Genomic DNA, 26978 nt, shown 5'->3' with positions numbered 1-26978 from the left:
ATCTTTTAGATAACTATGTGAAGTAAATAACATGGGGATAAACTTATTATTGATATCAGATTGTATCAACAGAGAACAAATATTATAGAGTATGATTTATTTACAATATATAGTTTAAACTAAATGTTTTTTATACTTCAAAAAGACTTCAGAATAAGTAAAAATCTTGTTTCATAATTTTATTTACTTTATATTCTACTTGACCAAAAAATGTGATTATAACAATTAACTATTTCTAATGAGATATGGTATTTTTGGTTAAATGCTGATATCAGCATATGCAGAATAATTCGCTGTAGCTCTAAATTTAACTATAGTCACAATGCAAATGTCTAAGTCAAACTAAATATTTTTTGTGAGTTGCCAGTGTAAAATTTAAATATTTTTTAATACACATATAGTAATATAACATAGACATACTTGTTAAATAAATTTATGTTTCAGCTCAATTACCCACATAATTTATTTATCATTTATGTTGACAATATAATTATCATATTTAATTAAATTATCTGAACCATGCTAATCAGGTTATCATCACTGTACTGTGCTAATATAAATGGTAATATTATTCGCATGCAAATTTTACGAATCGCTCAATTTAAAAAGATAACAATGCCAGTACAGTCGGGCGCATATTATTCATTAAGAAAGCCTTATAAATTATATTCGCTCGAATGCGAATAGAAAAAACAATTAACTTTCAAATTAATTATTACTTTATTATTTTAAATACATCTCATTATTTTTTAACATTAAAGTGACATCAATTATTAACTGGAATTGATACCCATATATAGTATTGTATGTTTAAATATGAGTCAAATGTTTGAATCGCGTCATTATTTTGCTAACTAATTGCGTCAATAAGCTTGTTTTAATAATAATCTTTTCCTGTGGATACATCGCATGTGACTCTTATGTATTGATTTTCATTAAAAACAAGCATTTTCAGAGTTATGACATTCGTGAAAACTACTTGTTAAGTCACAGTGTTAAGAAATCACATGCCACACAACATCACATCACGCAAGCATTGCGAATGTCAAAAATAAAAATAAAAACACACGAGGTCGTGTGTGAGAAAAATGGAAATTTTTGACCGCAATACCTAAACAGCTCGTCTATTTACATGCGTAATGAAGAAACCGCTAATTCGCGGAAGCGTCACCGCGAAAGTCACAATTTCCCCAGCATCGTCCACAATCTTAATGATATCTACAACAGCTTAGAAGTTTAGATGTGTGCCATCGTTACTCGTGTGCAGATGCAATCTGTGCACATTAGCGCCGTTCTATCAATGTCGTTTCCATTATTATTAGCCCCTGATGCTGTTGGTTTAAGAAGTCACGGTCATTAACGGTTTCAACTCTGTGAAAATCGATTCACAGTCTCTCGTATGAAACAGACTGAATAATGAGGTTGTTGAGGATCACATTTTAAATATAAATTATTAAAACATTTTTTTAATTATGAAGATAAACCAGTGGTTTAACTCCGTGACTAATATCTGAAAGACTGTACTTTGTTTGAATCTCATATAGACTCGTTGGTATTTTTATGTACAGCTGTGGCCAATTTATTGAAAGTTGACATGGCGGTTCTTAGACGTATTTTGATTATAAAAAAATACGGGTATCGTATAATTGCGTCAATTCTAGGAAAGTGCATTTTTTTCGTCGTCCCAGTAAGTGCATAATGGCGAGCCTCCAACTCAACACGTGCGCGCGACACTTTTCTTTTGTTATATTCATAGAAAACAATATCGAGGACATTTAAAAATTAGAAGCTTGTAAATAAAACACCTTTATAACATATTAACAAAATTATTATGACGGAATTTCAACTTTATTTTTAATAAATTCTTGTATTCTGCCTGGCATCGATAAATACAGATTTTCAATTATTTTAAGATCGATCTCCTCTTCCCACACTTCCATGATATGTTTTTTCAAGTTCGACTAATTTTTTTAGCGTTTTTTTCTTTATTCTTGGTTTATGATTGCCTATAAATTTTCAATTGGGTTCAGGTCGGAACTGTTTCCTGTCCATGTTAATGATGTGATACCCATTAACTTTTTGAATTGTGTTTTCTATAGTTTGAGGATTAATTTAGTGAAAGTTTGAATGACATGTCGCAGAATCGTCTTGCAAAATGGGTTCAGAAGAATATTGGGAAAGTTTTTCAATGGTTGGAATAAAGTCGTTTTATACAACCAATTTATATATTTTTGCATTCATGGCGCCCTGGATGAAATTTACAGAGCCCAAACTGTAAACTATCATGCACTCCCAGATCATCACATAAAGTGAGTGCTTGATGAATCGATTAATGCATAAGGGATGAAATATTTAGCTTCTTCTACGGCGCACAGTCGCCTACCATCTGCCATAAACAGATTAAATTCGGATTCGTCAGAGAAAGCCACTTTTCTCCAATCTTCGACGGTCCAATGGCGATGAGCTTTTGCCCATTTTGATGAAAGTAGAGTAAAATTCCGCCAACCCTCTTCCACCATTGTCTAAGGAGCCAATCACGATTGACGGGACAAATGTGCAAAATGTAATGTGGATTTTACCATCTGACTCTTGCAACGTTCAGCACCTGTTTTTTAGAGCATGCCGAATTGTATGTCTCACTACTTACTGATTAATAGCTGCTGATCATGTTGCAACGAAAGATTTCTATAAAAATAAATTACACATTATTTTAATCAAATATGTAATTCGTAAAAACAGTATGAAACTGTATATTTTATTCGCAACTTATGTACTATTACTTACTTCTATCGTCTCATCGAGCAATCGATCAATGTATGCTTTATTTGCATATGTTACATCGAATCTATGAAATCGCTTATTGCGTGAAATAGGCAAAAATTTGTCTAATTCATGAAAAGTGCAAGGCCCTTTGCTTCATTCATGAATTAGACAAATTATCTGCCGAATACATGAATTGGTCAGGAATTGCTTTGATTATTTCGTGCATTGAACAAACTAAACAATCAAATGTCATTTGATTATATAAAATTAAATCATTATCTAGTGATGTTCATCATCATTTAGAATGCCAAAAATGTGTAGAACTATAAATATTAACAGATATTTCGGACCGGTTAGGTGCGAGCGATCACACCATGATTCGTTTCAGATATTTATTCATAGGGTATTCACTGTTCTGACTTATGCTCGCTTGCAAGTACATGAGTACACGAACAAATATTTTTAACGGCAATACTATTCATATACTTTACAGAAGCAAACAATTTGGACCCTTTCGTTTCGCAACTGTCAAAAATGACAGTTGGCTTAATTCTAAAAGACACTACCGGAGCTTGCACTTTTCATGAATTGGGCAAATTTTTTACTCTTTCACGCAAAAAGCGATATCACCGGTTCATCATATACATTTGTAATATTACTTTACGACATAGGGAAAGCTTTCGATATTGGTAATAAAATCATTAATCGCTTCATACGCATTTCAATTGAGAAGCTCGGAGCCACTGTGTGCCTTGTATAATGACTTAGTTCGCAGAACCCTTGAGCGTGCTTGTCTAGTCTGATTGTCAAATTATGTAACTAACTAAATAATATAAAATTCCGAAAAATAGTTTTTCAGAAATAATATAAAAATTATATATTTTTATAACCTTAAAAATCCTACATTGTATGCTGGGATATGATTCACTCAAGTCGCGTCGACGAGTGTACTTAAAAAAGCACTTATTCAAGCTGCTGATAAGGATATACACAATCCGAAAATTCTAGTAGAACGCCACCTAGAAAAGGAGTATTGGACAATGTAAGGGGAAATAGTGTAGTCCATATGGTCAGAGGCCAGAGGCCGCAGGTTCGAGCCACGGCAGCAGACTCGAATTGCTATTTATAAAAATGCACTCTTATTAAAAATTGCATATCAGATATACAATTTTTTTATTATAATTATATATCAGATTCTCATATTTCCAGTGTGATGGTTAATACCTATTTATTGTAGGTATTCATTATGTCTGATTACCCGCTTTAACGCATTTGGTTTACGCCAGTCATGTTAAAACGGAAGATTAGAAAACCTCAATGAGCACCACTATCCGACTTTTTAACCATCTGTCGGATAGTATTGATTTGTTTTCATTCATTACTCGCAGTTGCTAGACACATTGTGATCTAGCCAGTTTTATATTTAATTTAATCTAAATATATTGTAGGTTGAATTAGCGTGAAGCTGCCATGTATTTCAATAAATTAAAAATGAGATTTTTTCTGAACCATTATTGGAATAATTTAGTAAAAAATGTTGTTTACACCTGGTGACGCATATATGTGTCATTTGATGCTCAAAATATTAAATTTTCTCACTGCACATCATAATTATTGTTGATTGCGTAATTAAGAATACAGGAAACTATTTACTTTAAAATTAAATGCAATTTGCTGTTTATTATTATTTTCATTTTACAACAGTAACTGTAATTATTATACAAGATGAGATAAATAAATTAAATTATGTTTTTGTATTTTTATAAATAGCTCAGCCTGTCAAAGATAATATGTTACTATGAAATTTACTTCAAGATCGAACTCGATTTCGACTTATACGCGATTACATTTTATACAGTTAAAGTAAATACTGTTTATTGAAAACGATGATTCTTGATGTACACATATAGTAAAATCTTGACTGTAAAATATTATTTTAATAGTTATCGTTATTGAGATAACAATAATTTTTAATCACATTGGTTTATCTTCAAGCATAAATATTTAATAATGTGCTTAAAAATGTCATTAATGACTTTAATAATTTATTTATTTAGGTACATATAATAAAAAAATTCGAGCAGTTCGTTAATATTTAGGATTAAGTTTTACTGATTAAATCTAATTATTAATGTATTTTAAATAACCTAATTTTTACTTTAATGTGTTCTATCAAGAAAATTTATTCAACATAATCTCCTTTATGTACTTTACCTTTTACGTGATTTCATTTCTAATTAACCCCATTGTTTTTAAGTTCCGTTCCATTGTTTCATAGATGAAATGGTCCCTTTTGTTGTAGATCTGCATTTCCATCAAAACTCACACAATACCATCCGACTCTCCATTGTCGCTCAATCCAGACAGAAGGGGCGTTGCTGTATTTTCGTTGTTGCATTTCATAATCCGTGTTGTGATTATACTACCCTTGTATTTGCGGGGGTGGCACTGCGCATGCGCCCTGCGATGAAACGTAGTACATTCCGGATCAATATTGTGTGCGAGCACACACATTCGACATTCGAACATCGCGGCATTTCGGATGTCCATTCAGCTCGGCGGATGACCTTTCGAAAACCCGTGAACTGTGCAATTTCAAATACCAAGGACTAGGGGGATGTATTAGAAAGGGGATAGATAGACTCAATCAGAATATTCAATTTTTTTAAGGTGAACTATTCATCACACATCCTGCGTATTTGCAATGCATTGGCAACACTTTCTAATAAAGTACCGACAAAAACTATCAACAAAAACAATACCCCCGATCATTTGAAGACTTTCACCGAAACAAATCTTCCATTTGCATATTATAATATCTACTTCCTTTCTCACTGTTGTGAATCATGAATCATGAGCAACTTTCTTACGTTATGATTTCACGGTCGTACGGATACCTGTCTGGCCGATCAAGATCAGATCCGAATCGACATTGTTATTGTGCAATCGACCATAAGTACCACTTACCTTTGACCTATGTTAATCGATTTGTTCAGACAACATTATGATTAATGTTTCTGATAAGAACGTCATTTCAGATTTTTCCAGGGGAGGGCAAAAAATGGCCAGTCAGTTTTTCAATTTTAGTCAGTCAGCCATTTTTTATTTAGAATCCTTATCAGCACGATTTTATTGCTTTTGGCGTCGATTCTAATCAGAGACCCCCTTAAATTTGGCCAGAAATGCATATCATTAAATGAAATACTATAAATCTTAATGAAATGAAAATATTACAAAAAACGACCACTAACTAGTCAACTTTTGCTCCCCCCCCCCTCCTGTAAGAATCTGAAATGACTTCTCTATTAAAAGATAGAGCAAGTCAGGATATTCAGCTTTCATTTCACGTAACTGACTAGCGAATAAAGTTGACATAACTGGTTCAATAGCATATTATAGATTGCGATGTTTCCTACAAAGTACCTGACTGTGAATAATACAATAAAAAAACAGAGGCTTTGAAGATTTTTTTAACTATGCCTTAATATATTCCACTTATATATTTATACTACCACTGAATGTAACTCATTTTAGTCGATTTAATTTGAGAATGTACTTTGTTAACGTTTTCTCGACTGTATTAAAATATTTTTTTTGTAGTTCCATGCAGATTATTCATGAAAGTTAATTCACTTCACACATAATAAACAGTATGGTGGAAACCTGTAAATCGCTTATTTACTGCTTGCATAAGCCACTAAAAATGTGTACTTACCGTTACTAGTTTTACCTAACTCTTAAATTATACAAAATATCGCTATTTCGCAAAATCGCACTAATTATAATTTCACATAGAGCTACTTTGAGAAAAGCTTGGAAAGCATTAGATGAGGCCGAAAAACGCTTTCATAAAAAAAATCATTTGCTTTGATATGTAATTGCCTATTGATGTTCCTCGCAATGTGCTCAACAATCTTAGCAACTCATCTCACTTAAGATTGAAATAAATCGATTTTCCCGATACATTTATTCGGCTGCAAATCTGAAAATGACTTTCTTTTATTAATTAATAAATGAGGTACATGTGACCTGACTCACCTGCCAATGACGTTCCTGGTTTCTGAAGAGTTCAGCGTGGACTGGTATGAAGTGAAGTACCGGGTTCCGCGGAGTATATGTTTCATGTCACGGTCAGTAACTGGCAAGTTAAATTTATACGTCTGGCAGTTACAGGCGCGAGCCGATCGGCTGATCTCAAGATGGGTCTTCTATAAATACTGTACGCGAATAGATCATTTGCTCCGTCGGCTTTCACGCATCTCGGTTACGTCAACGTCTAATAAGACCTTGGTTCGTGTTGGTTTTGCCATTTTCTTGAATGCCTTAAATGGCCAACTGCGAGCTTGAGAGTGTATTCATCGACCGATCGATAAAAGGGGTCCTCGACCCGTCATCTTCCAGACTTTCAAACTCTCAGGTGATGCTGCTCTTCGATCAACGAACCGCAGGCGAACAAAGGATCTCGTTATAATCTTATATCATACTCTAGCTTGCGGTCGATTCCCTCGTGAAATCGATACCGTTACGTGCAAAGGAATAATTTCCACCAGACACGCCAATCATAAAAGTCAACAAGTCGTTAGAATATTTTCGTTCCCGGCTGGTTAGCCGAGTTGGCGCCGTTCCTATAGCTAAAAACGAAGGTGTAATTGATTTTTTTCCCATTGGAACAACTTTGTGTTGTACCAACGAAAGCGATAAAGGGACCTTCACCTTTATCGCAAGACGTAATCGAAACGCGTGTAACTTTCAGAGCAGGGTCAACTTTTACCGTTGATCGGATAGTGAAATCGGCCGTTTTGTATCTATCGCGAGATTAACTCCTAGTTTTTACTGTGTGCGATAGCAGACATTTTATTACTTAATCTGAAGCAAAATTGGCTAATTGTTAGCGTTCTCACATTTTATCGAAATAAATGTGGGAAATTATGATATTTGAATGAAGACATAATATTCTAAATTATATCTAACGTGATGAGGCACACAGCAAATGCTTCATAATGTGCGTTGATTGAAGATAAATGGTAATTGAATAACTTTTCCGTCATTATGGAGAGTAAAAATGGTTAACCATTTCCTTGATGATGATCATATTAGGGTCAACAATATGATTAACCGTTATTATTAAAATTGAGCAGATTAAACACACGCTATGGATTGGGGATGAGTATCAACCCAAACGTTTCTGTGAAGTCCGGTATATTGATATAAAATTCAGTTGAACGTTACGATTTAAACATCAAAGCTTAAAAAAAGAACGAATGAACGAAAAAAAATCAACTTTAATACTAAATTCACTGTAAGGTTTTTTTTGTATTTTACTTTAAATATACCTAGTAATATTAGTTTCAAAACTATATTGTGCAAATCATATGTGGAGTCCAAATATTACGTCGACAAAATTACGCCAGTACCTTATCAAATAAAAATAGCCGAAAACAAACAAACCCATTCTCAGAAAATTACAGACTATGCATAAAACAGCAACGTTTATTAAAGAAATTTAAAGAAAAAAACCGTTCAGGCCGAGCCAAGTAAACCTATTTCTTGAGATAAACAATACTTACTACAGGCGGCCCTCGACTTATTGGTTCCTGAAAATGTGTGCGAATGTTGAATGTTTGAAAGTAGAGGGAAGTAAAAAAAATTGTGTGTATTTTAAAATATTCATTTATTAAGTAAATATAGATGTTTAAGAGGCGTTTAAGAGACATGTTTAAGTGGGCTTTGCGGGTGTTTTCTTTGAAAAGTTATCAAGAATTAACTGTTTTCCACTATTCTTTTTCTTTTCTTTATATAGTATTTTATAACATGCAATGTCTTTATTGCTCGCCTTACGCACTTGAGATATGCGTTCTCCTTTGGGATCACAATCTTCCATAATATTTAAAAATTTGTCAAGATGCGTGAAGGCTTCATTCATATTTTTCATTGTTAAAGAGTTTTCCAAAATAAACCTGTCTCATCTACATTAAATATTCAGCTAGAGGAATATTCTCCATCTTCAATAATTTTGGATAATTAGGAAATAAATTCTTTTGCAGCATCTTTATCCGCATCAACCGATTCTCCAGTAAATTTAATATTATGAAAAGAATACCTCATTTTAAAATTGTAAAACCAACCGTTACTTGCTTGAATAATTAAAATACTCAGAGGGACATATTTTTGATGTTGGTCATCGATCCATGATGACAAAGATTTTTTCATTTCATCCATGTTTTTTGCCGTGTTTTTTTGGAAACATATCTTTGAAGATTGTGGAAATATATCTTTAATTTCCACAATTTTGAACGTATTCCTTAATTATATTTTTATTTTGCAAAATTGAGCATTTCGTAGACTTTTGCAAAATTGAACGTTCGCTAGTCGAGGGCCGCCTGTATTTTGTATTATAATTTACAATAAATATATGTCAATTTACAGCTAGGGACGGTTTTTTATCAATAGCACATTTTTGTAATTTAATTTTCCTGTTTTTTTTAATATCAAAAAAAAATAGTTCATGTATTAAAAAATAATTATTTTACGGAAACACTAATTTTCAATAAATTAAATTGTCTCAAAATATTTTTTATTGAAAAATTCAGGGCTGGGATATTAAATTTATTTTTAAATATTTTATATATTTTTATGTAAATAACAAAAAATAATTAATAATTTATGGTATACAATTTACGCGATTTTTCTAAACATATTTAAAATATTGTCGAATTCTGATTTTTTTACAGGATGTGAGTCAGACGATCTGTTAGCGAATTAGGTGTTTGTTGAAGTGCATAATAACTTTTGTTTACTTCATATTACCGACTTAAAACACATGGCTCATGACGAACAATTAAAAAAATATTGGTCGAGTTGGAAAGTATTAAAAAGTCGGTCAATTTTTTACGACTCAACAGCCCTGGAAAAATGTAATCGCAGTTGAAAGGGTAAACTCTTGTCACCTATATGATAAATCCTTAATGCCGCTCCGCTTCGGTGTTGCTAGCATTGCTCCAGGTTTGCAGCTGTATCGGTCAAACGGACCAATTCCATACGCAGAAAGTAATAACCTTATCAGATGCAATTGCCTTAAAAAATCAACGAATCACACAGATATTATAAATTAAATCCAAACTTCGATCTTCAGATCTAATTGAGAGTCTTTTAACTTTAAGACGATATTGTCTCAAAAAATCCTATAAATCCAGTTTTTATAATACGTGTATAAAAATTGTCTGGCTTACTAAATTATGACGAATAACATTAAACGCAAAAATCGTCTTTACATTCGTGATGGATACAATTCGGCCCATATTTTTTGGCTCTAGCCATCCAAGGCTCGACAAATATATCTGTAAATAAAATTATTCATTTAAAGCGACATTCAGATAAAAAAAATTATCCCATTTGTGTGCTACATAATTCTGAAATTAGCTTACATTGAACCACCGTCATTTAACTGTCGTCGAACAATTGGTAATAAAAATTTCGGTATGTTGATTTCATATCATTAAACACTGACGATCGCACTCGTACGCCCACTACAAAGTTTCGAAAGAAGCTCCTTACTCTTTCATATGAAGCAACGACGTCTTTCTTTTTTTTATGGGCAAGTCGCGTGCCTGACCATCCGGCAAGTCAGGAAGCAAGCATATCCGACTCATTCCTTTTTGAACCCATTGATTTGACAGCTTTCGCAACTGGATTATTGGAATGTTAATTCTGGCGTTGCGTGCATATGCCCAGTCTTCTAACTATAACCGCTTTGAGATTTTCTCCTCGTATACTAAACTAAGTTCCACTTTAAGTACATTTGCATTTCTATCATTGTTTTCAGTCTCGTGCCTGGTACTGCGATTTTCATGTAGATATTTTTTTGGCACTGCCTATCAGTGTGCCGTAAAATACTTGTACGTGATTCATTGTATACATTCTATAAAGATCGTATATGAATAATAAGATTTTCCGCTGTTATACAATGGAAAAAAAATTGTAATTCATCGTGAACCGTTGGCGATTTATTCGTATTGTACGTATCAAAAATTGAACGGTATACAATACATAATTTATATAGAATTGATACTTATAAAGCTTCGTATGTTAGATGCTATGAATATTAATCGAAAACATATGGTCCTTCATACTTCGATTGCTTGTAAAATTATAAAAAATCACATTAAATTAATCATGCTTGGCATCTTCTTATGATCAAACTTACTTTTAATTATGTATCATATATGGAACATGCGCTCTGTGTTTGTCAATGTTGACACGTCACATTCCGTTTAATTACTATATACTCATGGGAGGTTCGCCATAATTAACTCATGTGTACATACACATGTTTCATCCAGATCGTTCTCACGCAATTTTAAACTCATCCATCGCCCTCGTCCTTTCCAAAAGTGCGTCACCTTCCTCGTCCTCTTTGTCTCGCTATCGATCTCCCAACTCCCCCCTCTGACTCACGCAGGTACTAGAGCAGACGGTTTTTACGCGAGGGTGTAAACCCCGAAGGCTCCCTTCAATTTATAGCCGGCGTCTTTTGTATTGCCCCGAAAAAATCCAATCTCCGAAGAACGACCTTTTGCGCAAGCGAGCAGATTCCCGGAACGGCGAAACCGGTCGAAATATTCGCATCGGAACCGTTACCACCGTGCCATCAAAATTGTGACATACATTATTGCACAATTTTAACGTAATTATCTCTTTTTAGCGGAACTTTGAATAGATAAAGCCGGACGTGCAACGTACGATAGTAGGAAATTATGCATGTTCGTTCACCGACCCAAAACCGGTCGCAAAACTAAGATACTGTTACTCTTTTGATAACAGTATCAAGCTTATGATAACAATTATTGGGCTCTTTAGCTGGCGATGTTTGTTATACGTAAGCGCACTTCAAACGACGTGCGTTTATCTCTAATCTACACAAAAATATATGTTTAAAAACGTTAGTTCGTTTACGACTATAGCATTGTATGTACAGATACAATTCTAATAAAATATTACAAAAATTGACAATGGCGATGCTTTAATTTCTATGGAATGTGGATTCTAATGTTCAGTTACCTGTCTGCGGAAATATGCAACGCATTCCTTTGTATTTGGCACCGATCATTCTGCTTACGGGTAATCGTTTAATGTATATCCGCTCAAATATGCAATAATTTGTATCAAATATAATTTGTAAAAAGATGTTGGGCGACCTCCATGAATGATGTCACAGGTTTGGGTGGGGTCAGCAGAATATTTGTTCATAATGATTTTTTTATTGAAACTGTTTTCTTAAAAGCCGTGTTTTGGCATACCTGCGTAACAGTGATTTGAAAATCAATAAATTTGAAAACGTTGTCTTTCTATAGATTGTATAATCCGGGCTTCGGTGCTTGTTTTAGTGTACTTTTAAAACTGTTAATATATGTCTGCTCTGATATACGATCGTTTGTATCACATCGGTGAGAAAACAACTAGATAAAGCTATTACTTGAAAACATTTATCAAATTTCATCGCAACGATTGCGATAAATATATATTTTTAATGGATAATATGTACAAAGTTTATATTTATTTATATTACTTTTAATCTCTGACTGAAATGTCTGTAGAAAGATTACGAAATAATTTATTCAGTACATCCGTGTTTAAGCATAGTAATTTGTAGAAGTTCAATGTCTCTTCCAGCTCTAGTTCGTATGGCTAAACTCGATTATTCGGGGCGGAACTAGACTAATAAGTGATTCAAAAATCGGTGAAATTTGCCAAAGTTGTCGTTCTATAGATTATATAATTCATGCTTTAATGCTTGTTTTAATGTTTTTTCGTAATTTAAAAAAAACGAAAATTGACTCGGTTAACCGGTTTTCTACGATTATTTTTAAATTAAGTAAAAAATATTTTTTTTCCAAAATTTTAAATAAAGTACAAAATCGATCAAAAAAGACCTAAACGATAAGATATTTTGTCTCATTGCCTCAACTCAGAAAAATATTACTTAATTATGGATATGTATAAAAGTCATCCATTATGACTTTCAGAAGTGAAAGGCGTTACTACAAAAAGATTTTAAATTATGTTAATATGCTAAACAGTGTATCATAAATCTCGAAAAATTATACAATTCCTAAAACCAGCACCAACCGCAAGCGAACGTGTTTTAGCGTTACAAATATTTAAAGTTCGATGCACATTATAGTCTTTTTAAAATGCGATACGTATCTTTTCCAAATTTAATGTCGTTTAATTATTTTTGTATTATAATATTTTGAATATATTTCCTCTAAATTTTGGTTATATATAAAATAATATTGCATTTTTCTTGTCAATAAATTTGTTTTTGTCCACTATATTGTTTTTTATATCAAGATTTTCACAATTTATAATGCAAATATTTTTTTTTTTAAAAAACAATGTTTTTATGTGTATTCTCAAAAATACATATTTTTCGTGCTTTTAATTAATTTTTTTTAAGTTTTCGAGAACAGTTAAAACCAGTTAATCTGTTTTTAATTTATTAAAAAAAACTGTTTTCGATTTTTTGAAACTGTTAATAGATACCGTGTATAGGATTTCCGCTCAGATATGTGATCGTTTGTTTCATGTCCACGAGAAAAAACTGCAAATGATTTAGACGAATTTAGTAGCAATGATCCCGACAAATAAACTGGTTTTTTCGATTTGCAGCTAACAGAAACTTTTAATATCTGACTGAAATATCTGTAGAATGTTCCTAAAATAATTGATTCAGTATAGCAGTGATCTGTGCTATGGGTAATAAACCCTTGATAGTATAAGTTCAATGTCCTATGGATTGTCTGGCTAATTTCGATTATTCGAGGTGGAACCAGATTATTGATAGCTGTATCATAAATATCTTGTTATGCTTTAAAAATCGGTAAAATTTGGTGTTGTCGTTGTTCTATAGATTAGTATAATCAGAGCTTTGCTATCTATTTTAACCCATTTTTGCTCGATTAAGGATAATTTAATATATATATATATATATATATATATATATATATATATATATATATATATATATATATATATATATATATATATATATATATATATATATATATATATATATATATATATATATATATATATATATATATATATATATATATATATATATATATATATATATATATATATATATATATATATATATATATATATATATATATATATATATATATATATATATATATATATATATATATATATATATATATATATATATATATATATATATATATATATATATATATATATATATATATATATATATATATATATATATATATATATATATATATATATATATATATATATATATATATATATATATATATATATATATATATATATATATATATATATATATATATATATATATATATATATATATATATATATATATACAAACATTAAATATATTTTACATTTGTATTTAGATGTTCCAAAATTGGAAGGCTATTTGGATATTTATAAAATCATCCACGGGCCATTCAAAATTCTCAACTACAAATTTATCATTTGTTTGTCATGCATGAACACAAAAATTCTCCAAAAACAGCTGAGCGTATTCCGTAATTTTTTATAGGATAAATAAAAAAATACATGAATTAATAATTAAATTTTAATTTTTACAATAAAAAAAAATATTGTAAGAAATTAATAGACTTATTGAATTTTGAGTTCCTGATCTAGTCGATCATATCGAACTATCTTAGGCACCTTGCTAGATATTTATTTTGAAGATTTTGTCCTTTCTTCTTCATTCATTTTGCTACCTATTTTAATGCACTTGTTTTGCGAATATATTTGGCCACCGACCATATCCTTTGTCCAGAGTTTTAATGCAAGTGCTTTTAAAGCTGATAATGGGTAGCTCAAATATGCAATATTATTTGTATGACGTTGATGAGAAAAAAAATATTCTAAAAAGTAAATTATTAATTAGTTGTACTAATTTCATTGCAATGATGTAAAGATGAATCATAGTTACAGATTATATAATTTGTTTAATACAACATTAATATGAATTACATTTAATAATTCAGGGCAATCTAACTTGTTATTTAAAATTTAAACAATTAAATCACTACAAATCACTACAAGTAAAAAAATATTTTGATAACAAATTTTGTCACTCATGCAATTTTTCGTTTACTGCTGAATTGTCTTTTAGATAAGAATTGGCATGAGTTTTAATAAACACTTGATTTCACGTTCTATCGGATTATCGTTTCATATAGGTAAATAATAATAGATAACGATAACTTGCAGAGCTGCATATCGTTCGATTCTTCGATACTAGTAATATGAAGCATCAAATCGTTGACATCCATCCACTAATAAACAACTTTAGATTGAATTGACCTCACGCTGCATTTTCTGACTCATCGCGCTTTTGTCTCCGTCGATCTCCAGTTTTGATTCTCCGCAGACTCCCAGAAAGGATATGCCTCATTCGGCCGACGAGCAATTGCGAGAGCAGCAATTATTTTGACCTTTTGACGTGAATCTGTGATGTCATCATATGTTTGCATACTTTCGCAACTGGAGCTTTCGAAACGAGATCGATCTTATCTGCCTGGTCACGTGGGCGTTATTTCCTGCTCCGCTCGACACTTCCTGCGTCGACATTGTCATCCCAGAAGTTCCTCATTTCGCGCCTGACGCTTCGCCCAGACCCACATCTGTAGTTTAATTCTTGACGTCATACCATGTGTATAGTCAACCGAACACATGGCCTGGTCCGACTGCGCCAAACAGACTCAGCTGATCTGAAGTTCGAAGATAAATGGCACGGGGTCATGATTGGCGCTGGTTTAGAGTTTCAATGTTATCTCAGCGCCAATGTTGATACCCACACAATAAATAAATATGGCAGACTGTTGTTAATTGGTTAATATTATTGGTGTTGCATTTAAAAGTAGTCTAGCAAGTGCTTCTCTTGTATATTAATTAGCATGATAAGGATCCGATCGTCGAGCAACGCGGTCAGTTATTTTCAACACTCATCAATCTGTATCACATGTTTCGAATCACTATGACTAAATAATAATAAAAAAGACGCAGTACAAAAATCAAAATGCAGATCATTAACTTCTCTGCCTCCATAAGTCACCTTTGCCTTTCTTTTTTCCATTCTACTCTCGTTCTTTTCTTTTTGCCTCAAAGCGAAAGAGCGTGCTTCACATGTTACAGCGTTGCCTTTTGAAACCCGTTAAATTCGTTCCAATCGATCTGTCAAGCTTAAAAACTTCTCCGAAAGATTCTCAAACATATTGCCATTAAATCCCTCGAGCCGCGGCGTATATAAATCTTCCAACAATGAGAAGAGATTCCGCCGTCTCCGGTAAATCAATTAAGTTTCAGATGGCTCAAACAGTTCTGGCATCGGTTTAGCAGAACCAATCGCGGTTCTCATTAGCCCATTAAGAAACTGGCCCGAGCGAGAAATCAATCATCTCCTTATCGCGGCTTGCTTTAAATTAATTTTCTCGTCGTTTATTCGATTTCCAACTCATTTCGCTTCGCAGAAGAGAAACAAATCTATTGTTATGGATAAACGCATGGGAAATACGCTAATGCGATATGTGCGATTTTTTTTATATTTCAAAGATTGCGTTCTAAATGATCGATGTGTTAGAAATGTCGGAATTAATATGGATTGTGTTGTGTGGTTAATAATATTGTATTGTTCGGATTCTTTAGAAGGATGGCATATAGGTGGGAAAGTTACTGTTTTTACCATTGTTTCTTTGTGGTTTTTAATTACACGTTTATTTTTATAAATTAACATGCGATTCATAGTGATTTTTTTCAATTTTAGTTTATAATTAAAACTTTCTGTATATTATATAAACTTTTAATTATACATTAAAACAAGAGACTTTAAAAGGCTTAAAAAAAACTTAATTCAGTAAGATAAATTTCTTCTTCGCATTCGATACAAATCATCGCAACATGTTTTATACATTAGTAACAGATATAACATTAGTGGGGGAGCATGTAGGGGCATTTAAAAAACCCGCATTTTTAAAAATGCACTATTTTTAAAAAACTGCAAATTGCCATCTATTGATTGTAAAATATAATATATTAGATAATGCCTACACTACACTCTCTAGAAGTTGGCCAAGGTTGGCCAAGAACGGAGAATATAGTTGGTTACTTCGGTCGAGTTTGGTTCTGCCCGCTCTAAAATCTCTCGGAAGTTGTCCGAGGTTACCGAGAACGGGAGGTAAAGTGGGGGTAATTCAGTCGACTTCCGAACATTGTCGGCAAAAGAACCGAAGTCGCAGCTGCTCTTTCGAGCGCGAGCTGTGAGATACTTCTCCTTTCGCTCTCTCGCGTGTTAAGTGACGAGAGTGAAAGAGATAATAATATGGTGTTTCGCAAACTGAGATAGAACGAGTAACTCGGTTCAATTTCAGTATGCGCGTAGGCGTCCTATGGTTAACACGCATGTCGGGCGCTGCATCGTGGTCACGTGGTTAAGTTATAATACCACATGCTTATCGAGGACTTCAACAAACCCTCACTGACATCTTTGAATATTTTAGGGCACCAAAAGGGGTTAATTATATTTTTGATAGTATATTTTTCTAACAGATATCGTTATTATATTTTTTTTCATATAAAATTAAATAATCAAAAAATAATTAGTGGTACTTGATTTTGTTAAAAAAAATCGTTTCAAATATCCTTATGTATTTTCCTAGATCGGTTTATATGTATGTCACACCATAACGAATTCTTATTTAGAATCGATGGCGACAAATTCTAGGATAGTCACAGATGTAGTGTTCGTATTCTGAAGTATCATTTTTATGCCTTGTGGCATTTTGCAAAAACCGACAAAGATTTTGCGTAAATTGAATATTTACGATCGAAAAGTTTTCACTGTATTGGTGAGTGCCCACACAAACTTTTATAATTATCAGTAGCGTAATTTTATTAATATGACAATTTAAAAATTGCGATTATTTGGCACATTTTCGATCGCGCGCAAAAATATGCCGGCTGTACGTGACAGAAGCCGCCGCCCGGACGGCATATGAAATTTGCGACAGCGTGGTCGCTTACTCGAAGTCGTAGGTTTCGGCCGACTTCAGTTGTAACTTCGGTTCAGACAACTTCCAGAGAGTGTAGTGCATGCATAACAGTGTATAATTCATTATATAGACGTCACTGATTCGGTGGTCAATACTTACTTGTAGGTGTATAGTTTGTGTTGATTGCTTTACTCTGTTGTAAAGCATTGGTCTTACGCCTGTCAAATTACTGCGGTAGATTAAAAAGTATGTGCGTTTGCAAGTAACATTCACGTATGGAAATTTAAACATACCCTTTTATTTCCATATATAAACACTGTAATCCTTGTGTAACGCTCGAAATTATCCACGAGTAAAATAATAAATATTTTATTTTATATTGCTAATAGATGTACATTTTTGTATTCTCCATTATTTTTTCAACGGATAAATAACATATTTTCTTCTTTATTATAAGTTACAAGTATGTATATGCTACACAGAATCGGTGAAATCGCTTATTGCGTGAAATGCTTAATTCATGAAAAGTGCAAGCCCGCTACTTCATTCATGAATTAGGCAAATTATCTGCCGAATGCATGCATTAAGATAATGAGATAGTAGCGCTTCAAATCAAATGTCATTTTTGACTGTTACAAAAAGTCAAAAGCTTATTGAAAGGTCAAATTTTTGTTCCTTTAAAGTGTATAAATAGTATTCCATGCACTTATACTTTATCTGGTTGTATAACTAATGCCGGGAGATTGGCAGATATATTCTAATTTTACGAAATAAAATAATTATCAGTTGATAATTATTTTATTTCGTAAAATTACAATATATCTGCCAATGTTATAGTTATAACAAGTTGTTCATGTAACTGTTGAACTGGTCAGAACAGTGAACACCCCATGAATAATTCTCTGCAACAAATCATATTTTTAGTTCTAGACTTTTTTGCCATTCTAAATTAAAATGAATTCTGTAGTTAATGATTGAACTAAAAAAACGATACGAATGCTTAGTCAAAACGCATTTTCTCCACAATTATATGCATATGTGTTGATTGTATTCAAATTAATATGGACACTGACAACTATTGATGTTCTAAAAAAGTTCAGGTCTTTGGTCCCTCGTATGTTAGCTATCTCATTCTTTATATTGGTTTTTCGAGGATGCTTGCTCGAATGGGAGCAAAAGCTAATTGGAAACTAATCGCGTTAGTGTTTAGCTCCATCTCCAATCACTGCTTTTGATAAAACTTAACTTTCAAAGTGGCCCCACGTTGTGTGACTTTCTGCTAATTACAAATAATGCTTATACGATGTGAGGCCAATAGTATTTTTTTATGTGTTTGAAGCTTTTTAAAGCAAAAGCTTAGCCTTTAGCAGATTTTTTAATGGCATTGTTTCAAGTATTAATTTAAATCTGCACAGCAACAAGTATCTACATACGTCCATATATGTAATAACAGTTTCAAATCTATGCATAAAAAACAATTATTAATTTATGAGTGTGAAAACTTTATTAAAAAAATATTACTTACAAGATAAAAGTCAAGGAATGACACATATGGTTGAATTCTACTTTGACATTTTGTTATTGGAACGCGTGGGTCCTCGTTGATTGACTGTAACCCAATCACGACCGACCATGTGTGAACAAATTTGCGTTCACTAATTTGGTGACATGTCATGGCGCATTCACAAGTAGCCTGTTACGAACATTGTTTACTCGACGGCGTAGGAGTTCACTGTAAACAAGAGGCTGTTTATTTCAAAGACGACCTCAAACTCAATGCCACTCACAATCGCGCTTATCAAGTATATCTTAAAATCTTCACATTCATCAGCAAACGTCGCAGTGTCCATTAGACCGGACACTTAAGTATTACGCAAAAGATATTTCGGAGTCTAAAATTCCCGACTGTCGGCTTTGTCTGATGACCTAGTTTCTTACTCATGCGAAGACAATGTGTGTGGTAGACTGGCAGATCGATAGGAAACTCCCGACCTTACTCAAGCACATTTTTCCAATCTGAAAGTTTTCTAACGTAAATTTAAAAAGTTGGGCGTGTAACTGCCGCTATTACACGCCGTTTATTCAATGAATCCATTCGCTTTGGATAATTTGGAAGTGCGGCGTCTCTAAACGAGTCCATAGCACTACGAAAGTGTTAATTGTAATGGCAAACGTGTGGGTTTAGACTTGAGGTGAACGTCTTTTTTACCACTTTTTCTATCCTTGGCGTTTCCAAAATAAAGATCCCTAGCAATTTGGCTGTCATTGAACGATACATCACAGTTAAGCTTTAAAAGCATACGCTCGGGGAATGTACGAGTCAATGTTATGTAAACAAGGATGTATTTTTGGGCGGCTAAATTTATGGACACTGATCTTTAAATAAACAAGAATTGTTCTTTGAACGTGTACAGGATCAAACATTGAACATTTCCACATGAAACTATTATATAAAAAAATTCTAATGAAAGACAAGCGTGTTTAGAATGTGAAGGAGCACTTTCATTGCCTTATAAAAACATCGACTGTTAGTTTAATCGATCATAAAAATTCTACTATATTATGTAATATACGTAGCTATAAAATAGTTGTGTAACAACGCGGAAAAATCATTCGCTATACTCAACAATATGTATTTTATTGCCGTTTGAGAACCACCAAGGGTCAAGACGATCGGCATTTTTGCTCACAGCCAATCACCGTCGCCACATATGGTTATCGACGTCTGAGCTCGTCCAGCCCGATCCATATTATTCTGCGCTTGCACAATCACCGTCAACAATCGCGGTCATAGCTGTCAAACATGGACAGTCGCTACATACATTTGGATGTGTCCACGCAGGACAGTAACTCGAGTTATTCCAGGCCATTGGCACGCTGAACACCAAAAAACAAGCGCATCACATCTCCACCATTCATATTTCAGGATCGCGTCTAAGAATACTTACTGCGGTCTTGGAATACTTCCATTTGCTACCAGTCCCCTTTTAATTGACGCTAGCGCTCTCACCAATCAAATCGGTCGTATAACCAATTCTATCAATGCGACTCTAATTGGTTTTAAGAAGCGTAAAAACGGTTATTTTCGACACTTTAGGCGGCTTAGGAATTGAAAGCCCTATTTTTTGCCGACCTGCGTCCAGACGACAGGTGCAACAGAACTATAGCAGGTGCCTATCCCAAAGCATCTTACCTGAGAACCTTGGATTTTTTTCATGCCTGTCTCTCAAATCCCTAAACGGCTATTCGAGTGGGCAGTATTGTCTAGATTTTGCATATGTGCGATCAGTCTTTGTTTCATTTTCACTGCGCTTGGACGATTTGCACGCCTCATATCGTATGTATGTATGCTTTTTTTCTGTATATCCTGTCGTGATTTGTACAAATTGGACGGTAAGAAAACGACCCGTGACGTACTATTAACAAGTGCACGGTTCTGCACCATTGTTATGCACCATTGTGAATCATTTATGTAAATGCGGCACTGAAACCACCTGTCGTTCTTCCCGTCATGCCTTCTGCTTCTTTTCTTCCAAGACAAATGTCCCTCGATTGTCTACATAAGAAGAGAGATTTCAGTGATCAATGTTTGTATACGTTCTGAAACTGGTTGTGTATTTTTAACCATCTCTATTTAATGTACCAAATTAAGTCTTAGTGAAAATAGTAGTTTTTCAACAAAGCCACAACCAAAATCCTTTATATATATATTACTATACATATGATATATAATGATTTTCATTGTCTCACTTTGACCTCTACATACGAACCTAAATTCGAGACACGAACCGCGATTTACTTCGCTTGCGCGCGCACTGAAAATATTAATTTGAGCGGTGTCTGTTGTTATTAAGTCACATTTATACGACGCAAAGAGTGATATGTATATATAGTTTTTTTATATCTATTTCCGTGTTTATTTATTCAATAAAATGCAATGAGAAATTGGGCTTCGAGATACGAACATAGTCGGAAACACATTAAGTTCGTAAGTCGAGGTATCACTACAAAACATAGTATGCATATTTTGTAAAACGCCATATTTTAGGCTCAGTAAGACAGAAAGCAAAATTAAAGTGAGCTTAAAAAAACGTAATTTTTGTATGTTTCATATATAAGCACTGTTTTTATTTGTAGTTTTAAAGTAAATTTGTTAAAAAATCATATGTTCTTTGCAGGAAAGGCTAATTTCCAAAACCATTTAGTATTCGATAATATTTGTTAAGGCCGGGCTTTTTCGTTGAGATATATTTTAATTGCTCATGTGTTCGACTTTTTTTAAAAAGCAGGTGAGATATTTATCCCCTTATCAAGAAAAAAAATGCATGTTATTTATTTAAATACTATGAATCCTAATGAAATATAAACATTTTAAAAAGCTGAAATAACGTCCCTGATTTTAGACCAGAAATTCTCGGGTTATCTAAAAAAACGGTCTCGAATCTATCCCGAAAATAATTTTTAAAATATGACATGTTTTCGACCATCGTGGCGCATTGGGGTAACCTGTTAGGCCACGATGGTCTTAATTTAATCTAAAAAATAAAATAAAACTTCATTGAAATCAAATTGGAATTCATTTCCACCGGTAGATCTGGCAGGTGTCAGTAAAATTATATGATTTCAACTTAAAAATGTAGGCATTTACATACTTTACATGCGATGTATAAATGTTACAGTGAATTTGTATTCTTTAGTAAAGTATTATTTTCACTAGTAAAGCTCAAATACATTTTCACCGGTAAATATATATTTCTAATAAAGAAAATATAATTTAAATATGAAACACTATGAAACTCAATTTGACAGTTGCGAAACGTTCATTTGCTGTTCAAACCCTAACCTAATCTGAAACTAACTACAGTTTTAAAACTTTTATTAGGTTAAATCTAACATACGAACTAAGCCAACTCATCTCTCAGGGGGAAATTAGCAGAAGAAGTACAAACAGATGTCGAATATCGCATATTGCTCCATAGTTTGTCTGCATTTGGATAACACCGTATGTTTTAAAAATATATTAGTTATCCTTACCGTTATCACTACGGACTTCTGATATATGAGTGTTGGTTAGAGTATATTCAAACTGAATTTTGGTCAATAGTAGGGCGCAAAAAACAGAAGTTAAAAATCCCTTATTAGAAGTTAAAATTCCACGTCAAAAGCAATAAAATCATGCCGTCACCGTTGCAGTGGAAATCATTTTTTTTGCGCTCGTTACGTTAAGGGTTACATCTTTTTTATTCTATGCCACGTCCATCGTGTTCTTGTTTGCATATGTATTTTATAACCTATTTTAAAAATAATAATTATATTGGACGTATATTTATTCATAATAAAATTATTGGGTAGTACTAAAAAAAAATAATATAATGAGTAATGAACTGTCCTATAGTTTAAAGCATTTTTTTAAGAAGACTCCTATTCCACATATAACGGTATCTGGCACAGGTCTTTCGGGTCTTAATCCTTCACTATAGTCGACTATAAAACCTTATATTAAACCGTACTACGCCAATTATCTCTCTGTGGAAATTTTCTGGTTTGATTACTACGTATTCAATCTTACAAAATATATCCATATATGTTCTTAATTCGCGTATTTCCTTGACCGTGACTCTTGAGTACATTTAGTGAAAACTTGGTTAACCTGATTTTAAGATTATTACTACCTTGAACGTATTCAACTCTCAAACTTTCAGTGAAGTCAAGATACTTTTATTCATAATAAAATGATTGGTTAGTACTACTGCAATTAAATTAATAAAATAAATAAATAATCACATTGAAAATGTACTAAGGTACAAAGTTAGTGAAACATTAATAATATATGATAAATCTATGATAACATTTATGCTTATAACTGACTAATGAGAAAGGGTCGTTTTAATCCTTTTAACTCGGTTACACTTTAATGTCCAAAACGCCATTTAATCCCAAACTTGGACGTAGGATATAAACCTGACATTTTTATCAGCTTAGACGACACCCTGGTGCGTCGTTTCATTTCATATTTATTAAAAACTTTACCAAATTATAATATATATAATTTTTTTTATTTATTTCAATATATTTTTTATATATTGGTATCAAATCATAACACAATATTTTAGTTAAATGTTTATTTATATATATAAAAATAAACATTACTCATTATTTACATGTATTTATTCAATCAAAAATACTAGAACTATAAATATAGGACGTTTACCATCTGTTATGCAACTATCTATATTCAATCAATTCCATTGTGTTTGTTCATCAATTTTCTATTGTTCGGCTCTTAACTGTTTGTACTCAAGTGAATGTAGTTAACGATGCTTCATTTTCAACAAAACTAAACCGCCTGAGATTTATGTAAAGTTTTATCTGATAAATTTTGGAAGGTGGTTAGATAGCACGCATGGTTGTTTGATTCTATCCTTTTATTTAAAAAATATCTTATTTCACAATTGCGTAACATGATCCACGAACCAGATGGTTTTGGATATAAATTTCAATTTCAACTCCTTGACAGTGTTCCTCGTAAAATATAAATTAAATTAGTTATACATATCCTGTCATCCTAAATGATATATCATTATTTACGAGGCGTCTTATCCTATCTGTCACTCTGGGCGTTTATTATGTCATCGTAATCGTTCCTCCTAAGACTTCCCACACACGCACGATTATCAATTTCGTCAATGTCTATGAGAATTATATGCATAATCAGAGAACAATGCCAGAAAAACTGTATAATCCTTACTCTACGGTACGTTCACCTCGAGCGTTATTATGTAATTTGTCCGAATTTAAAAAGAGCACGTTCTAGTAACGACACGTCATTTAACGCCGAATGGTGTTTTGACACGTGTGTAAAATTTATGATGTATGGTCTATTGCTATGTTATTTATGCATCTAATCGCGATCGCCGCAGACTCCCTTCATGCCGTAATTTGTGATGAAAAGCAGACAAATCCCTGTGTGTGCGGAGCTTAGTCGCATATTTATGGCTTGTTTATGATCGCAGGGTGTGTAGAAAGGCTCGTTATTGTGTGTCCCCATGTCCATACATGAGGCATGGTGATGCTACACCCACAGTTTCGCGATGGGTGGTGGGTGTGCAGAAAGTGGGGGAGAGAGAATGAGTGACTAACTGTTTGGGATGTTGAATCACGAAACGTAGGTGCTTTAAAGGATATTATAATACGATGATGTTGATTTTATACGCTTGTCGTGCGAGTTCAAAGTAACAACCGGAGTATAATGATGACGCGGAACTAACGTGCTTGATTTTGTCTGATTAGGATTGATCGATCTTCCACGATGGGTATGTATCATCTTAGACTCGAGTTTATTTATGGTCTGCGCGTAGACGTAAATGGAGCTGAGGCGTGACGAAGATATAATATTTTGTGTTGTGATATTTATCTCATATATTTTTTAAACGCGTCTTTCTATAAATATATATTTTACCAGGTTTTATTCCGTCATGTAACGCGGTGGAACGGCGTTCCGGCACCTTTGTTTACGGTCTTTTTAATGTTTAATAAGCAATTGGTACATTTTATTGTTTAAGTTTAAACATGAAAGAAAATTCCAGTTGGCCCTACCTACCCCCCACCCCTCTGAATGACATACCGTCGCAGTGAAAACGTATTCATAATAAGTGAGAAACGAATGAAGCATATCTAAACCGAATTTTGACCAATAGGAGAGCGCAAAAAACAATTATCACTTCTCAGAAGTTAAAAATTCACGCCAAAAGCAATAAAATCGTGCCGTCGCCCTCGCAGCGGGAACGCTCGTTGCCGAGCGTTCCCACTGCAATGGCGCCAACACGATTTTATTGCTTTTGACGTGAATTTTTAACTTCTGAGAAGTAATAATTATTTTTGCGCCCTCCTATTGACCAAAATTCGATTTGAATACACTTTAACCAATGCTCTTATATAAGAAGTCCGTAGTAATATCGGTAAGGATAGCTATCATATTTTAAAACAAAGTATAATATCGAAATGCAGATAAACTATGGAGCAATATGCGAGATGCAACATCTGTTTGTACTTCTTCTGCTCATTTTTCCTAAGAGATGGGTTTGATTAGTTCGTATGAACTAATCAAACCCATCTTGACTTGACATGACTTGACCTAATGAAAGATCTAAAATTGTAATTAGTTTTAGAACTTCTATTAGGTCAAGTTAGGTTTGAATTATTCGTTTAGGTTAGGTTTGGGTTTATACAGCAAATTTACGTTTCACAACTCTCAAATTAAATTTCATATAATTTCACTATCGCCTATCAGTTGAATTATATTTTCGCTAGTAGAAATATATGTGTATCTACTGGTGAAAATGTATTTGGACTTTGGACTGAAAACTGCCAGATAAATTATATATTTACTAGTAAAAATATATATGTATCTACCGATGAAAATTTATTCCGATATGATTTTACTGAAATGACATATTTTAAAAAATATTTTCGGGATAGACTCGAGATTGCTTTTTTTAATTTCAGGGACGTAATCTATGCTTTTTTCAGGGAGAGATGGGCAAAAATTGGTTAGTTAGTGATCGTTTGTTTAAATATTTTGATTTCATTAAAATTCATAGTAGTTCTGATTTTGGACCCTATTATAAATGTGCTGCAGCTGCTGTACATTTCACACAACAATTTTTTTTTTAATCTTATTGACTCGAAAACATTTTATTCCATGTTGAGTCAATTTAAAAAAGGATGCTAGATAGCAAAAATGTTTAGTTTGCACTTTGGGCTTGCGTATAGTCCGTCCAAGATGTTAACGCTCATCATCGTTGCGTTGGAAACAAGGGTGCATGTACGCATGCATGCATACATATACAGTTTTCCGCGAATTTGTTTACACCGATTGGAGAACGTTACCAGTACTAAATCAGGGCTGTTTTATGGGTAGGGTGACCATACGTTAGAAATTGAATTAAAAATTATAATATGTTATATTTTTATTTTGAATTATTGTCATGTTGTGTTATTTTGTAATCAATATAACAATTCCTGTAATATTATTAATATTCTATTGGTATTTTTTTTAAATATTATATTAAACATGGAGAGTGATTCCAAAACTGCTATTATGTTTTTGAGTTAAATATGTATATAAATAAATAAAATAAGTAATAAAGTGATATTTTA

General features: G+C 32.9%; 1 protein-coding gene across 2 annotated transcripts in view; it reads left to right on the top strand.

Moving 5' to 3' along the window:
• Unc-76 (fasciculation and elongation protein Unc-76) overlaps positions 1-26978 on the top strand; it is a 45608-nt gene that overhangs the window by 4833 nt on the left and 13797 nt on the right. Inside the window, exon 1 of one of the 2 annotated variants that reach the window (XM_088206164.1) lies at positions 21126-21160. The exons of the other annotated variant lie outside the window; for it this stretch is intronic. The gene's annotated coding sequence lies outside the window, so the exon portion shown is untranslated. Of the gene's footprint in view, positions 1-21125; positions 21161-26978 lie in introns of those variants that run through there. 2 annotated transcript variants of the gene reach the window in all.

Source organism: Plectrocnemia conspersa, unplaced genomic scaffold, assembly GCF_051122295.1.
Source record: "Plectrocnemia conspersa isolate PC_06_02 unplaced genomic scaffold, ASM5112229v1 ptg000002l, whole genome shotgun sequence".
NCBI lineage: Eukaryota > Metazoa > Arthropoda > Insecta > Trichoptera > Polycentropodidae > Plectrocnemia > Plectrocnemia conspersa.
Note: the sequence above shows the minus strand (reverse complement) of the source record. Positions and strands in the feature narration are given on the sequence as shown.